We start from the raw sequence: 18,191 nt of genomic DNA, 5'->3' as shown, positions 1-18,191 counted from the left end.
GGGGCAGCGCCGCACATTGCGAGGAGGGGTTCTTCTGTGTTTGCCGCAAGAAGGCTCTGCATGTGCGCAGAGCGCAGAAGAAATGTAGCGGAAACGTACTTCGCTACTCGTGTAACTGCGGCTTCTGTAAGTAACATGCTCATAATTACCGATATACACCGCAGTATAACGTTCTACGGCACGTTTCAAAGGCAACACCGCATTCACAAGAAGCGCTTTTGTACCGCTTTCAAGCATCGAACTCGTGGTTGAGTCGCGTTCAGTGCTCTTATATGCTCATATATTTGCTTAATATGTAAACAGCCAGAGACTCGTGGCTGAGTCGCGTTCAGTGCTCTTATATGCTTATATATTTGCTTAATATGTAAACACAGAGACAATAGACCATGTATTTCTGCACTGTTGGGAGGGCGTCTATTTTTGGGATCTGCTGCAACGAACTGTTAAAAAAGAGTTGCGATTAGACTCATACGGGATTAGATTCCTGCCAACTGAAAATAATGATGGGATTCCACTTGATACGGTTATGCTAATAGGCCTGCACAGTCTATGACGGTCCAGAATGGCGGGTTTTCACTGTGACCCTGACGCCCACCCTGCAAGGCTCTACTTTCGCGAGAGTATACACGCATTGGTTGAAATGCACAAATTGAAGACCACTGTGCCAGACTGGATTTCAAGAGTCGAACCACTATGCGAGCTGAAGGAATTTTAACTTGACAAAGGCAACTCGTATGAGCCTGCCGGCTTCTGTATTAAGTGTCATGCTTATTGTGAGCATTCTGTTTGTAGCGCATTTTTGTTGGTTTTGTTTTGTGTTGGTGATGACCGGCAATAAAGAAAAAAAAACTCGTGGCTGAGTGGTAGCGTCTCCGTTTCACACTTCGGAGACCCTGGTTCGATTCCCACCCAGCCCATCTTGGAAGTTGCTCTTTATTTATGAAGTGCATGCCGGGATTTATCGCTCACGGCCAACGCCGCCGACGACACCGGCTTTTCTGCGACACGAGCTCCTTAACGCTACCGCCTTAAAATGCACGGGCCTGCTACTGTCTCTGTAGCTGAGCCACCTCCACTGCCTCGTGCGGACAGAACAGAAAAAAATGAAGAAAGAAAAGGAAGAGGGATAGAAAAACGCGCGCCGCAACAACGGCCGTCATCCACCACCGAAGCGGTGGCGGGTGCAATGACGGCCTACAACAGATAAAAATTCGGTGGCAAGCTAGCCCCCGCCGCAAGCGGTGACCTACTTGTCCCAGCCCCTAATAATCAGCCACCGATTTTTTATCTGTTGTAGGCCGTCATTGCACCCACCAACGCTTAGGTGGTGGACGACGGCCGCTGCCGGCGCGCGTCTTTCTCCCCCTCTTCTTTTGAAGCGGAAAGCTTCATTAGGCTTCATCCTCCCCAAAAAGAACCACTTCTCTTATGCTAGTCACCTACCCTACCTCGGCGGCTGCGTTTCGGTGGAGGCGAAACGAAGAGGCGTCCGTATGCTGTGCGATGTCAGCGCTCGTTAAAGATCCCCAGGTGGTCGAGTTTATTCCGTAGCCCTCCACTATGGCTTCTTTTTCTTTTTCTATGGCTTTCCACTTTCACTCCCACCATCCTCCCTTCCCTTAAGGCGCGGTTGAGGTGTCCACAGAAAACAAGTGAGACAGTTACTGCGCCTTTCGCTTCCTATAAATCAATCAGGCTAGTCAACTCCGAGTCTCGCGTATGCCATGGTCTCCGAATAGCCACAGCTGTGTGCGCGCCGGTTGACCCTCGCCAGAGCCGTGCGCTCCGCGCATGCGTCGAACCGAGTGACGTCACGGGAGAGGCGAGGGCTGTCGGAGCCACCACTGCCGCTCTCTTTGAAAGGAAACGCAGTGGAGAGGAGGTGGTGAAGGGTGGCAGTTCCTGGCCCTACGGGGCTGGGATGGTAGGTCAATGCCGCTTGCGGCGGGGGCTAGCCAGCCACCGATTTTTATCTGTTGCAGGCCGTCATTGCACCCGCCACTGCTTCGGTGGTTGTTGTTGTGGCTGTAGAAAGAAGGAAGAGAAAATGCACGGGCCTGCTGCTGGCTCTGTAGCTGAGCCACCTCCGCTTCCTCGTGCAGATAGAAGAGATTTATTTATTGGAAAGGAAATGCGTGGTAACTGTCTCACTTGTTTTCTGTGGACACCGCAACCGCGCCGTAAGGGAAGGGAGGAAGTTGGGAGTGAAAGTGGAAAGAGAGAAAGGGCTACGGAGTAATTTCGACCACCTGGGGATCTTTAATGTGCGCTGACATCGCACAGCACACGACGCCTCTTCGTTTCGCCTCCATCGAAACGCAGCCGCCGAGGTCGGGTTCGAACCCGGGTACTCCGGCACAGTAGTCGGGCGTCTTACCACTGCACCACCCCGGCGGGGCGCAGATAGAAGAGAATATAGAGAAGAAAGAAAAGGAAGAGGGAAAGAAAGACGCGCGCCACAACTAGAGTGTAACATTCTAGTACACTCTACCGCAACAACAGCCGTCGTCCACCACCAGCGGTGGCGCGTGCAATGACGGCCTACAACATATACAAATTCGGTGCCAGGCTAGGCCCCCGCTGCAAGCGGCGGTGACCCATTTTTATTATACCCACTTCATTAAGGCCCAGATTTGTAAGGCGCATGCAACCACTCGATGGGCTGTTTGCTTGAATTTCTGAAGAGCTTGCAGATGCAATCTAGTTGGTGCCCATGAACTTAATGAAAGACACGTGGGTTTGTTCACATCTTAGGCGCGCTTTTCGGTATATATCGATATGTCAATTTTGATGCCGATTGTCGTGCAGTTGTATACTAAGAACATTTTGTACGTAGCTTCCAACTGAATAGAATGCGCATGAACATCTATACAAAGAAACGTCATCCTTTCTGCTGCAAACGAGATATTTTCGCGTTTTAATTTTCGTGAATCGTATTCAGCTCCTAATAACTGGTCCCGCACTTGATCGAGTAATTTTAATTCCACAGAGTAAATGAGACAGTTCTTGACAATATCTAGAAAAACAAATTTTTGCTGCGTGGTTATTACTTCATTGTTCCTATAGCTTTTATATTGGTGTATAACTGTTTTATTCACTCACTCGCCCCGCCACGCTGGCTCATGCGTTAGGGACTCCTGGTCATGGAGACGCGGGTTTGATCCCGGCCGCCGCTCGCTGGAGGCGAACTGCAAGGAGGGCTTTAGAAATATACGTGCAGGTTAAATAACCACGGAAGGGAGTAGGGGAGGGGGGGGGGGAGATTTTTACAGGCCTGCACCCCCTCGTATACCCTTGTCGCGCTGAGGTGTACGTTAAACACTACAAATCTATACGAACATATTCACTCAAGTCAATTGTATCCTTGCTAACAGGTCATTTTATATATCCTGCCTTGGAGCTTCAGTGTCTGCTTTCTAAAGAAGAAACAATCTGCGCCTGTGCATGAGTTGCGAGGCAGCATCCTTGTTCTCTTTTGTTAGTTTTGCTCTTTATACGTCGTGGGTTCGAAATGAACAAAATGGCCCGTCTCTGTTATGTGACCTGTTTCTTTACAGCTAGCATGGACATACCCTGAAAAACGCCAGCTTGCGATTTCCCGTGCCACGTGTACCTGCAGGGCAGGAATTCAGAGGAGCTGCAAGCATGCTGCTGCTGTGTGCTGTTTCAGAAACTCCACTCCTGCACAAGCCAAGCACAACAATGGGGCAAACCCACCGGCAAAAATCCGAAGCCCTCTTTAGAGAGCATAGTGGACTTGTTGCCTAGCGAGTTTGTGAAGCGTTTTTTTTTTCTTCTGTAGTATTTCCTTTCCTTCTCTTATAACCACATCTGTGTAGGGCTGCTCACACATATCTTTCGGACAGACAGCACCATATGATTGATCTTTGATCTTTTATTAGTTTGAATAAACAACCCATCAGATGTTCGGAACACGCTTTTATTTGTCGATGCACAGTGTCATGTCCTTTCTTATTCCTCGCTTTTATAAAATAGGTCAGAAAACCACTTGGCACCCTGTCACGAAGACCACACCGGGAACGAAGCAGCAGATGCTGCGGCTACCAACGCTAATAGAACTAAGAACGGGGGCTTATTTATATAGGGACTGAGTCGGAATTCCGTTCAGCGGTAAATCGTCCGAGAGCTGTCGTAATGCCTGTAATAGCTCTGTCACACGAACACTTTCGATCCTCCTTGAACTCAGTTCAATGCAGATCGAGGTTGTCACACGCGGTAACTTTCAAGTGCAATCGAGCCCAAGTCAGCTTGGCTTGAAGCCGCCACCTGAGACCTGACTGTCTGGGAGTTTTCAAGCCAGTTGGCAGCGGGCATTACCACCCTCGACGTCACGTAACATAGCCTCCTTTATACTCTATGCACGTAACGCACACAAAAGAAACGTCAGTATACTTCCGCCATGGACTCAGATTGCTCAGATCGGAAGTGTTCGAGTGACAGAGGTATAACATTGATGCACAATAGTGCAGAATGTCAAGTGGCGCCATCTGCAAAAAAGAAAAGAAACGCATCCGGGCTTTCATTGCAAGGGCTAATGGGAAGGCAAGTTATGGACCGTAATGGCTGCCGTCTCGGCTAGCAATGTATGTGGAGCTCCGCATAAAGAATTCTGTTCGCACGTTTGCTATGCATTGTTTGGTAATCACTTATCGGTTTCGCGTGAAGCGCTGTGCAGTCGCATGGATGCTTGTTCTGATGGCCAGTGTGCTTTGTGTGGTGCATTGTTGGGTGGTGAATTTCTTGCTATCCGAAGCTGCCGTTGGATAAGGTGCCGGGAGATCCTGCGTGCTTGTCGTTTGCCTGTTCTCACACCATACTCCTCAAAACTTCGGCCAAGATGTACCTTCGGACGCATTCTGTAACTACAGACTTTTCATTTCTCATTGGGCGTGAGGATCGCGCTTCATGAACGTCAGCAAAAAAAGTCCTTAGTTTGCTTGCCATGTCCACGATAAGCCTAACAAGCAGAAACGAACTGAAACATTTGAGTCGCCACGATGAGACTACGCGCGGATATGTTACTTTTGTGTCAGCCCTTACTCGCTGCCCTGACCATTGGTTTGAACTTAAGTGTGACGCGCGAGTTGGCACGGGTGTTTTTCTAGTATCTGCCATGCTTCGACCGTGGGCTTTTTTTTTATATATAATTGTTTTCATTACTTGGGGGAAAAGCAGTGCTGTGCGTTGTGTCCGTCTAGGGAGCCCTCAAATTCCTTCGCCATCACGGGGAGCTACTATGCCAGCCCATTGTGGCCTATTGGATATTTCAAGTAGGAGCTCGGACCATCGTTTTAAGGTATTGCTTTGAAACCGTCCCCAACATGTCTGCTGTCGTTAAAGTTACCTCATCGGTGTCGCATTTGAACCGCAATGTTTCACATTGCTGCTCGTTTACATGCGCGCGTTATTACGCTTCTCTCGTATGTGGCCACAGACTGTTTGTGTATCTTCGACGCGTATACTGCCTGTTGCCGAACTCAACGCGCGGTCGCAGATTAGTGGCTTGTCAGTGTAGTAGCGCATCGGCGGGTCAGCGATGTGCGCGTGGACAGATGCCGTGCTTCCATACGGCTCTGCTTTGCACGGCGTGGACATCGCCGGCTGTCTAAGCTTCGACCGTTGGCCATTCATTAAAATTTCTCGATTTCTTGAATCGACGCAGAAGTGAGATCAGCCTATGCGATTGCTGCCCGGAGTCATTCACGAAGTGAGAAACTACCCACGACCTGGCTCCAGGCACCAATGCCATCGGCAGTCCGGCACCGCCGAACGGCACGCTTAATCGCTCTCTCGACATTTTCTTTTCTTGTTATGCAGAAGTGCGCGCTTGCTCGCAACCAATCTAACCACTGTGCATGCTGGATGCTTCATGCTGAGGCTGGAGCATTGGTGTTGGCTGGGAATGGCATTCGAAGTTGCACTGCTTGCTTGCATGCTGGATGGAGGAGATAGCATGGTATATATTGCAGTGCTCAGCTCATTGAAAGCCAGTGGAACTCCGTGCTGCTTTTAACGTATGCGAGAATTCTCGCATTATCCTCGCATGTTTAGTGTAGGTGGCATTGGGTGGTGTGAAGTTCCAAGCTTTCTCTGGCATCTTCTCATATGAATAACCACTGCCATGCCTGCTTGATTCTTTGCAGTTGTGTAAGCATGAGCTGCACATTCAGTAATTTACTTAGCAGCCATTGTGTACGTTTCCAGGTGGTATTGATTGTTTTAGTTGCTACACAGAATGCACTCATGGAAATCGTAGTTTCTGTGTTGTAGGAAGAGCGTTGGATAACGGGATGCTCGATTAACTTCCTAGTAGTGCATAACTAGTGGTTGGACATTTTGGTTTGAATCAAAAAACTGATAAGCATATGTCGAAATCAATTTTTGTCATTCCTTTTAACTGAAAAAGAACAGAATTCTTGGGAAATAAGGCATTGTGGGCTGGCTTCTTGTACAAGTTACATTCAAAGTTGACGATAATGCAGGAAACCATGGGCATGATGAAATGGTATATGTTGGTAGAAAAGATGTGTGTTCAAGTTACATTCAAAGTTGACGATAATACAGGAAACCATGGGCATGATGAAATGGTATATGTTGGTAGAAAAGATGTGTGTTGTGTGATTTGAGGCATTACTCTACTAGCCTAGGTGCCTCTGCAGACAGGGAAGCACCCTATCCTTGCCGCATTCTAAGCTCTGTTCTTTCAATATGACTCGAGCCTTTAGTCGGTTAAGTCTGTTTATCAACCACATAGTGGACGCTTATATGAAACCTTTCATGGGCATCACGAAAAAGTATATTTCAGCAACCATGATGATAGAACAGCAGTTCCATTGCTGCCATCAACTTTGTGATGCCTAACCTCTTGCTCAACCCAGCTTGACAACCCATCAAAAGCATGTAGCCTAGTTTTTAAAAGTAAACTTCTACTTGTGTTGCTTCAATGTTGCGTATGTGTTGCATAATGATTCCTTCATCAAGCAGAACTTCAAGTATTATCATTTGTTCTTTAATTCCTGCTTAATAAACTGTTCATGCTGACAAAACACCAGTATGCACTCTAAATCACTTTGACCGCTGAGGATTGCCAGTTTATATCACTGAAAAAAAGTCATTTATATAAAATAATATTTGCCAAAAAAAAGCTTGTGGTCTGCAATAAATGCTGGTAAAGTCCAGCTGCTATACGTAGCACTTGGTACTGTGTCATAATTTAATGGGAGAAAGAAATTGGCTGCTCTACTGCGGTATAGTAATAAAACGGGGGTGCCAATTTGCCTAAAGCGTTACACTAATTTGTAGCTGGCATGCATTTCTGATGTTTGCCCAAATTATTAGAAAAAGTGTCTCAAATACGTATTAAGGTTTGCTCTTAACGCTTTGCATATGTTTTCCAAAATTATTTAAATTTTAAAGGAGCCACGAAATGTTTATAGCAGTAATATTCTAATACACGAAATCCATAAAGGTGGTCTTTATGAGTATTAGAGTGAAATATAAAAGCTCTGCGTCGGAGCCTAAAATTTGCAGATATTTTTGTAGAAAAGTGCTCCTGGCAGCTGCTTGCAAATGATTAGGGCCACACCTCGCGTGCTCCCTCACAGAAAACGTCAATGGGCTTTTGGATACACCCACTCATTGGATGCTCCCAAGTGACGAGAGCTTGACAGAGCGCGGTAAGGTGCAGTCGCGACATTTTATTATTTTTTTTCCTGCTCTGCGGTGTGTGCGAGTTGAGAGGGGAGAGGAGGAAAACATTTTCGATCCCTGATGTGTGCTGTTTTGTTGAAGCTGATTTAAATATTTGTTGTGGAGGGGACTGATGGAATACATTGCTCGTGCATGCTTTTTTGTTTTAGTAAATAGCTTTTCATGTGCCCTTTGACAGTTTGTACCTTTCACAAGCTATTTGCAACACTATGAAAGGTAGGCGCAGGGGGCCCTCTCAAGGTGGTGCGCCCTGCATGATTTTGTTTCTGTATGCCTGTGAACTATGTAGGAAGCGAGTCGGAATACATCCACGTTGCACGCATCATGCTGATTGGCATAGGCATCCCAAGCTCTCATAGTGCTGCAAACAGCTTGTTAAACAGTGCATAGTTTAGGCAATTTGTATTTTGCATTTGCTTTTACATAATGTAAACCGTACCTCAGACACTTGTGCATTTTGTCTGTTCAGTGATCTTATTTGATTGGAAGTAGTGTGTAAATGCGTTTTTGCTTTCCTAACTCTTGATGTGACAGTATCGCTTTCAAATTTTTGCAGGCAGCATGCTGATAACATGGGCCTCACTCATCTAGTCTACTTGGTCACTGGCAGCCACTGAGGCCGTGTCAAGCCAATTTCATTCGTAAGTGTTGCCTTTTTTTTTATATATAGAGCTTTGGCCATATAGAACACGTGTTATAAGTAAGGTTCCATATTATTGGATAAATGCATTTAACACTCGCTCAGCTGCATTTTAACGGAGGCAGAATGCAGGCAGTACCCATGTACTCTGCAACGTTACCTGATGTTAAACAACCGCTGGTAATCGAAACTAATCTGTTCATCTCCATTACTATGCCTATCATGGCCTGCATCGCTCCGAAATGTTGAACACCATATACCATACCACACATTCGTAAGTTTTCATCTTTATTTCGGACTGTGGTATTTGGTGAAGTTTGACATGTGGTCTTTCCTTTTAAAACTGCACACAAAGAAAATCTTCCAGATTTTCCATTTACTTGCAGTCCACACCTTCTCGCAGGCTGGATACAGTGCAGTTCAGAAATGCCAGTGCTTTCAATGCGACATGTAAAAGCCTGTTGTTACGAAAATAACAGCACCGAACCAAATGTGTCTTGCCTGTGGGCGTACATGCTTTATGTTCTCAAGGCAACCTTGCCAAAAAAGGGGTGATGGGTGGAATTTTGACTTTGCTGGAAAAAGGGGTAATAGGTAGAATTTTAATCTCCAGGTTGGTATATGTATAATAAGTATATATAATGCCTCCTATATTACGCATGCCCAGTTATAAGTGCCAAGATCAAAGGATGCCAACTATTACGTTCTAGGCCATGATGAAAAAAAGAAAAAGTTCTCTGTCAGCGCGGCCACACTGCGGCGAGTTAGTGGCTAGTGGCAGCACATTTTTCAGGCTGCTGGGGCGGTATTACAGAACTGCGTTCAGTTCGCGTTCAGTTGGGAACGCTCAGTGATTGGTTGGAAGCATTTCCGCTCAAAGCCTCTCAGAACCTATCATGACATAAAAGCGTTCAGTTCAGCGGAAGTGCTTCCAACCAATCACAGAGTGTTCCGAAACTGAACGCCAACTGAACGCAGTTCTATAATGCCGGCCCTGTGGTTTGCGCCAATTCTGCTGCTGTTCCTACGGAGGAGTAGCATGCAGGATAAAATTTCGCAACCTCTGCGGGCATTCAAACTCTGCAGCATAAAAATATGTCTGTTTTATTTATTTATTTGATCGCCTATCGGGATAAAGGTAGGAAGTTACATGCAGCTTACTGTACAATGTTGCCTAATTTGCAAACTCAGAGACGCGCGTCGTCTGCTTGAGCAGATAGAAGACGGCACCTCTGAAGCCTCATGTGATATGTTACCATTTCCTTGTCGCCAACATGGATTCCTGGTTGTATGTTCGGCAGCTTCACTCCAGGGCCACTGCAGCCGCGATTAAAAAGCGCCCTCTCCAGCCGACTCCCAATAATTGTCCATGCAGATGGGTCACTCCTCCCATTGAATAACTGCGCGAGTAGCTCTTCAAAGGAGTCAGTTCTGCACATGTAGGCATGCTAGAAATCTCTTTGTGCAGTCACATGCTTTTCCTTCGTGCTTGAATGCTTGTGCATGCTTCAGAGAATCTGGAAAATTTAGTAGAGCAATTAAAGGAAAAAAAACATTTAGTGGGTCATGTACACTCTGTGGAGCGAATTGTTGACGAAAATGCCATTACCATAACGGGGAAATGTGTGTCGCAAGTAAATGACTGGATCATTTTCAGCGTGGAATTCGAAGTAAATATTTCGCAGAATACAAAATTTTGTTTGATGGTTCAGTCCGGTGCACGCAACTTTGCTGACTGAATAGTTTGGGTTTTGACATGTTTTTTGGTAAATAGTAACCAAAATTATTTTTATTTGAGCTCAAAAAAGTGCCCTGAAGACGATATGCGAGGCTGAAGAGAGAAATGAGAACATTCACGAAATGTGCCTACCATCTGCTCGCTTATGGTTAACAGAAAATTTTTATTGGCTTGGTCAATAAGTACCATTGTGATAGGCGGTTGTTTTTATTTTAATGCTGTCACAGTGCACACGCATCCCCAAAAGGATTTATTTGCAGAGCCTTCGCTCATGCGCAAATGTTAATTAATGTACATGCAAACATTTTGACTTCTAACTGCTACATGTTTTCTTTTCTTTTTTTTTTTCGAGACTGCATTCAGCCACATGAACACTGATCATTAAAAAACAATAATAGAGAAATGCCTAGTCACTAAATGTTATGATTCCATGCAAAATTTCGGTAAATAAATGTCTTTTAGTGTGATAGAAGTCTGGTCTGGTTGGGAGGCATTCGGGGTGAAAATTTATGGGTGTGCGTCCTCTCCCTCTGTGTGCTTGTAAACTGTGTGACCAAAATTTTTTATTGTGAATATATATTTTTTTTCAGCATATGCAATGTCCTCCAGAGCAACAGCTTACAATAAGCAGTGGAAAATGCACTTGCAAGCATGCTGCTGTTGTGTGCTTATAATATAAAGAACCAAAAGAAGCCGTTCGGCACACCACAACACAACAGTAACTTCCCCCCACTTTGAACATCGCTGAATTTCATTTAGACTGGCAGTGAGCGGTAGCATCTTTCTTGTGCACCTGCGAATAGGAGGGCGCGTGCACACAATGAAGGAAAGGCTGCCACTGCTGCGAGCAGCATGTACCAGTCGGGACGTGGGGGATTCAATGAGCTCCGCCAGCGACGGGCCCAGCTGACTTAGAAATAATCGTCAGGGGAGGGAGGTGGCACTGGTGCAGCGGGGGCAAACTTTAGGCGTGCTTCCCTATCAGACTGGTCTATTAAATGCGCTTCTTATGACACAGCCAGTCACAAGGAGAGCAAAAGACCACGCTCTCGACACGACCAGCCGTCCATGCGTCTGCTTAGCAATCCTAGCCGTACCCCGCAGCCTCCTGTGTGTCAGCATCTGTGCCCTTTCAGCGGCTCATTGGCACAAGCATGCAGAACTAAATGAAGGCGACCTACTGTGACTGTGCCTGCGCCTTAAAGTAGGGCTCACGTCATTTTATTTTCTTCTAAGCTTGCATTCTTTTTTCACATTCAGCCACTCTACAGTATGTATTGGCTTCCAAATTGAAGTGACATCTGGATCAGCACAGTTACTAGGCTATTGGAATAATATGTGTGCCTAGTGCTGCATAAACCTTCATACCATGCCAGAACTTCAGCGTATTTACCCAGAGCTATCGCCTCGGTTAATTAAATTTGCATACAGTAGTACCCTCTCTTTAATGTTGAAGCAAATTGTACATACAGCTCTAAAATCGCTCTCCGGTTTCTTGGTTTCCCGGCCGACATTTTTGTCCCCTGTTTCCACCGCCTTACCTAATTTTACCCATTGCCATGGTTGAAACTATCTCTTTTACATGTGTCTGGATTTTCTGCATGCATTTACTTGCACTCATGCAGTAATGTTCCGCCCCCTTTAAACGGAGCTAATGCTGGGACGTAACAGGTTAAGGCGGTTGCGGCTAGGATCGCCACGCAGGATTATGCGTGATGCATGAAGCGGGAGCCTTATCATGGTGTGAGTGCCTCATTGCAGAAATGTGCATCATCACGACAAACATCCTTTTTTTTGTTTGGTGCGTCGCGCAAAGCAGTGCCAGTAACCCAGGCTTTTAGATAACAGTCTTGAACTGCTGCTCTTGAGTGAATGACAGGGCATGGAAAATATAGGAGGCTGATAAAACTTGTTTCTCCTGAATTTTTTAAGTCTTGCTTTGTTAAAGCGGGTAAAAGTGTAGCTAATAACTCTCGGTGTTTAATGGCATATAGGAAAAAAAAAGGGCTGCATAGTATTACCTGTGAAGGAAAGGTAATTAATGTGGCAAAATTTTTGTCACTTGCACAAAAAGTTCACCTATGAAATAAATATACTCCGTCAGAAAATAGGGGCTCGAAGCATCCATAGTGCATGTTCTATTCCTATGTCAGAAACTAGTTTTCATTATTATATAATTCTCTGATCAGTAAAAAGAAATAACAAATCAGTTCCTCGCAGTGAAATACCGGGGTCAACCCCACTCCACCTTGAAGAAAACTTGATCCATTAGCAGTGTCCATTTCACTGCGGGCGAGATGGTATATGTCCAGTACTTCAGAGAACACAAAGAACTTTCTTAAGGACAACGAAAATCAACGTTGCGGACTGGCATTTATCGATAGTTCAGGCTAAGCAAAGCAGCCATCACTGTCTGAACTAAAATGAGGGGAATGGATTTTTTTAATTTGTATCTACAGGCTTTAGCGTTGACGCTGTAGAGCAGTGTTCCTCAAAGAGGGTTCGTGGAAGCGGTTTTTGGTGTCCACGAAACCTAAGCTGCTTTATTGCTCATAACTTAGTCTTAACAAAACCTATACATCTTGGTTAATGCCTTGTTCATTATTGCCATTGCGTCCCCCTACGCAAATGCAGCAGTCATGTCTGTAGGGTTGTATAAGTGGCTGTGCTGTCATATTTCATGTTTTTGATGTCAGGGTTTTTAGATGGTGACCAGGAAGTGAGACGATCATTTGGCGCAAATATGGCTTTAAATTGTTCTGCCGTGTTTCTCCGCATCGTTTGGACTAGAAGCTTTCGATAGCCATAAAAGTAAATCTGGCCAATGATAGTCTGTTATTGTCCATTTAGCAGGTGTGAGTAAATTGAATAATGTGTGGCGGGCAGTTTTTATGTTTTTGCATTGCATCCACGGGTAACAAAATGATAATACTCCTAAACTTACGAAACAAATAAGCATAATTCAAGCTGTGTAGTAAAATGTTTTTAAAAAGTCTGTGGGGCATTCACTTCAGGGAAATAAAATTCCACCCTTAATTTGATTGCAGTCAGGAAGTCTGCACTGATCTCTGAACTTCTTTAATCGTGTCATTAGCAACAGGAAATGTGGAGTTTTTGAACTTTTCCGAGGTAGACAGTAATGAATAGTTCTGCTGTTCTTTGTTTCCTTAGTTACAGCATCAGCAGCGTTGCTTCTTTGAAGCAGTGTAGCTGTAATTTACTCTGCCCTCTGTAAGAAATTTTTGGTGCGGCATTTTGAAACGATAATTGCTGAAAAATTTTTTATCTGGGTTTTCTATTTCTAGAAAGGAAGTAAGCATGCCATCTCCATCGAGACCTTCAGGCAGAACTGCCTAGAGCTACTTGCCAAAAGACTTAACTCGTGAGTAGAGAACTGTTTGTTTTGTTTTCCTTAATTTGCCTATAGACAAGCGTCATGTTTGTAAACAAAGGTCGTGCTGCGATCGAGAGCGACATGGAGTGCAGGCAAAAATGCGGCGTGCCTATACAGCGCCAAGCGACACTGCCTTCGAAACCAGTTCGCGCGTGCGAATATTCTGAAGCGTAGGCGTCGCTTGTGCGTAGAAATGGGTTTGTTAATGCCTGCCGATTATTTCTGGAATTACTTGGCGAAGAGTGCTGCATTGCTTTCCTTCTCCGTGGCCTCAGCAGCGTGTAGCTGCGGTGGGCGACTGTATACATATATATAGTTACTGATTGAGTTATTAGAAAGCATAATGTATATGAAAAACTAATAGCCAAAATTGTTCAACTCCCGTGCCTATTGCTAGCGCATGCCAGGAGTACGATGAATAAATGACTGGAAGTGTTTTGTTTTTTTTTCATATGGGGGGGGGGGGGGGGGGGGGGGCGACTCTTTTGGTGTGTTTTCTGCTTCTCCAAGCACCTTCACTCTAAAGAAAACATTACAAATAACAATAGTGAACTAGAAATCATATTTCTAGCTCAGTGTACTGGCAACTCAAGTCAGAATTTCACTGAATAAAAACTGAATCTTATCGTTCTTTGTAACATTCGCCCAGTGCGCGCTGCTAACTTGTTTTATCCTGCTCGATAAAAAGACGTTTTACACCTGTTTAATCGTACAGACGTAGCCACAGTCATTCACAGGTTAATATATACGTGAAGGTCCATGGGAATGCTCTCATTTTGTTCTCTTTGCTCTTTAGAAGAGGTGCTTGAGCGCAAATGCACCATTCTTCACGATCGTTTGCAGCGAAATTTGCGCAATCTGCTAAGCATCTTTAATATCTTGGAAATGTTTTATTTAATAGCGCGTCATCTTATTGTCCATATTTTGCACCCTCATGGCCGATTCCGCTTTGGGACATTAAGCTCCATGTGTGCCATATACCATACTTAAATATATTCTGCTTAATCAGAGTTGTGCGGGGATATTTAATTTGTTCGTCAAAATCTTAGTGATATTCAAAAAGAAAGTTTAGTAATCTGAGAAATAACGCTGCGTGACTGCCCGGATCCTAACGATGTTTATTCGCTTGCTAGGGCTGGTAGTGAATAGTCACTCGTTGAAACTCGCGAAAGTGATATCAGAGAAAAGCTGCTTCACAATTTCGGGCCTGTTTCGGCAATATTGCGCAGAGGCCATCACTCGAAAGAAAGTAACATCAGTTACCTCCGAAGCAGCTTTTGTGTCCTTTTCTGCACAAACATGTGCACGGGCACAGGTAAATGGATCTCACAATGCTGTTCTTGTGACTTGATGTCGTATTTACAACAAAACGGGCACGAACTGCAGGTGTTTGTTATTGCGCTATTCGTGGTGCGGCCGAGAAGCAGTCTTGACAATTAAAAGTTGCAAACGAACTGATCAAGTTTCAGTGCAGAAGTGCAACGCAAGTTAACAGCGAAGGCACTTTGTCGCCGAAGGGTCTACTTGCTGTGCTCAACGCCGTTGCCCTTCTCTTATGTCTTTATCTGACCAAGAACAACATATGAAAACATGTGCCATTTTCTTTTTTGTAATTGTGGCGCAACCAACCGCACCACAGCTTGCAGGAATATCGGGAATTATTCCCGAAAACACAGCAAGTGGCGCACATCCAATGCAGACGACCCGAGCTTTTGCCTACACCCCGAAAGTCACTGCTGTTGCCAGCGCCGCCGCACGTCCGCTGACATCATAGGCTGACGCTTGTCTATTGTGTATGTACTAGACACATCCGTTGTGCAAGTGACATGGTGGCTCAGGAAGGTCAGTTATGACAGCCAGTTCAGAGGCACTGAATATTTTGGTTCCGTTCAGTTAGAACACACACACGAGAACTGCGATATAGTAAAATTATATATATGATAAAATTTGAATTGAGCATTTGCAGTTGCAATGAAAGCTTAAAGTGTTAAGGACACCAAATTTTGTGTTGTACTTTGGTGTTGTATATAGTACGTAGTAACTCTGTGTGTGTAGAGCACAGTGCTAGAACCACGAAATCGCACTGCATAATTTATTATTGCATTCTTAGTATGCAGCAGTTTCGGTTTTTAGTTGCTAAGCTTTTCCTTGACATCAAGAAGCAAGAGTCATACCATTGAAATGTCACATGGACCAAAAACTCGTGATGTGAGCAAGTAGGCTAGTCGTCTGCTTTGTTTGCAGGGTGACTCCCATGGCGGAGTCACATTGCGAAAACATTTGGTCAACTACGTGTTAGCGATCCTGTCATGCCACGCCAACACGAACTGTTTGCAACATGTCACCAACTTGCTGTTTTTTTTGTTTTTTTTTAATTTATTTATTTCCAATACCTCAAAGACCCCAGGAATACGGGGTTTTACATGAGGGGTATTCCGAGCTCGGCCCCTCGTCGCCAAACAAAGAGACAAAAGTAGAGCCTCTTTTGTAGTAAATGGAACTAATCTTTTGGCGCTATTTACAATATTCTACTGTACACACGAGCGATACAAAACACTTGAAATGACGCATTTCGTACAGCCATTAACATGTTAACGAAAGGCACTTCATAAACCGAATCATTCACAACATTGTACACAAAGGAAACTTGCATTGTTTCCGGTCACATATCAGGCTGAGGCACAGCAAAGTGTCTCGCTCCTGGAATACCATGGAATGGGCTCGCCACGGCTAAGGTTGCTAAAATGCGAGCTGCGTTCTCAACTGAAAATGTTAGCATCAAGCGCGGGACAAACACAACGGTGAATGTCGTCTGATGAGGCACCGAAGAACAACCGAAAATGGTCGCATGCATCGGTCGTGCCTGCTTGCCCAGACGTGATGACAAAGAATCTCAACGTTGCCTATCTCGCAGCGTAACCCGACTTCTCCATGCACTACAGAAGGCACAAACAAGACGAGCTTCCTTCGAAAGTTCCTTCGTGTTCTCGACCCTGTCTGTAGCCACACAACAAAGGCTAGCGGGACCGACGATTCTATAGAGGAATCTATAGATCGGCTCTCAGCAACACGAAAGCACACGCGAGTGCTGTCTCGTGGTCCGGTTGGCTTTGCCGGCCGTCACAGGTAATCGATCAATTTACAAGTGGGTGCTGCGATGCTGTTGGCAGCTTTCCATAGTCAAACACGCGCCGTCATGACCCACAACTGGAAACCTCGGTGATGTCAGATCCGCCTAGCTTTGGCCCCTCGGCGCACACTGCAGTAAGGGCTAGCATTACAGTGCCAGGTCATCTTCAAGAGACAGAATTCCACGGCCTCCTGCTTCCAACTCAGTCTTCCTGCGACCGTCCTGGAATTCTAAATGCGAAATGGGTCGCCGCGCTGGAGCCTGAAAAGCCCGTCGGGCTGTAAACGCAGTCTCGGCTACTCCCAACATGTGCGGACCAACATCATGCCAAGCAAAACCTCCGCTTTGCTACTCTTTGGCGCTGCATTGGGCTGTTCATGAGCATAGCCTCTTCGGGGCCAGTGCTATAGCTTTTACGCAAGAGGTGATGGTCTGCATGCATCCAGCTTTTAACTCCCAATAAAAATGTTTCTTCCTGTCACCTCTGCCTGAGCAAAGCCACGAGACCACAGAGCTAGTGATTGGCCCTACCTAACCACTAAGGAGGATAGAAAGGCATCTGATGTGCGCATTACAAGCCGACTGAACTGGCCTTAAACGAAGCCACTGCTCCATGCTGGGTGCCAGAAATGTGAGATTACTTTTCCAAGAGGTGCTGCTGTTAGATGGTATGCGGCCACCTCACCCACATACCATGGGTTTGGGCCAGAGCAAGCCGAGGGCACAGTCATAGTATGCACTGCGCGCCTGCGCTTCTGCTCCGAAGGAATCAAGATCACAAGTTGTTAAGCACGAATGTTTAATGCACAGAAAGCTGTATCACGAACACTGCACTGCTCTCCCAGACCTCAGCACAAACCCATATTACTAGGGTGGGCACTGACTGGCACCATCACACAGTCCCTGAATGAAACAGACGGACAATCTCAACAATGTGGGAACGAGCTTGATGTTGCAGGCACTGATCTACGTCGCAGTTAATGCGCTAAGGATGGGTCTGGAATGCGAGGGCGGGCATTTCCGCAAACTTTAAAATTGGATTGAAATATTTTCTATGTCCCCCTTGAGTTTAATACTTGCCTGTGATGGTCTTCACACTCAGAGGAAGTGCATCACAAGCTTTTGCACAATCTTGTAGTTTGGTATCTCTACCCCTTTAATAGAATAAAAAAAAGTGCTATATTTGCCTGCACCTCGAACTTCAAACCCTTTGAAAGACAAAAGCAAAATATCATCATGTATAACCCACACACATGCCTGAAAGAGGTATTACTAGGCAGTTACAACTGTGCTAACAGTGACAGTTCATTTTCAAAGCATTTATTGGGCCGCAACATTGCCACTGCTGTCTCACCCACTGCTCTCTCTCTCTCCACTGCTGTCACCAGAGGCTTCACTGCCGCTTTAAAAGGTGTATAGTAAAACCTTGTTATTTCGTCCCCTGGAAATTTGGATAATTCGAACTGCCGCTGAACTCCTGCCACACAAGTCGGTGTCATTGGGTTCACTTATTCGGGCACCCCGTTCTGATGTCGGTTAATTTGTGTGGCTCCTGAAG

At 45.4% G+C, this 18,191-nt stretch overlaps 1 protein-coding gene across 6 annotated transcripts in view; it reads left to right on the top strand.

Annotated features, from left to right (window-relative positions):
• Nucleotides 1–4,557: 4,557 nt before the first annotated feature.
• LOC146190496 (uncharacterized) overlaps nucleotides 4,558–18,191 on the top strand; it is a 54,930-nt gene continuing 41,296 nt past the window's right edge. The window contains exons 1-4 of one of the 6 annotated variants that reach the window (XM_084600908.1): nucleotides 4,580–4,604; nucleotides 7,626–7,697; nucleotides 8,288–8,372; nucleotides 13,415–13,491. The gene's annotated coding sequence lies outside the window, so the exon portion shown is untranslated. The other 5 variants (XM_084600906.1, XM_084600909.1, XM_084600907.1 and 2 more) reach the window with 5 other exon arrangements.

Source organism: Amblyomma maculatum, chromosome 4 (genome assembly GCF_055883805.1).
Source record: "Amblyomma maculatum isolate TAMU_Amacu chromosome 4, ASM5588380v1, whole genome shotgun sequence".
In the NCBI taxonomy this organism is placed as follows: Eukaryota; Metazoa; Arthropoda; class Arachnida; order Ixodida; family Ixodidae; genus Amblyomma; species Amblyomma maculatum.
This window is presented reverse-complemented; position numbering and strand designations above follow the sequence as displayed.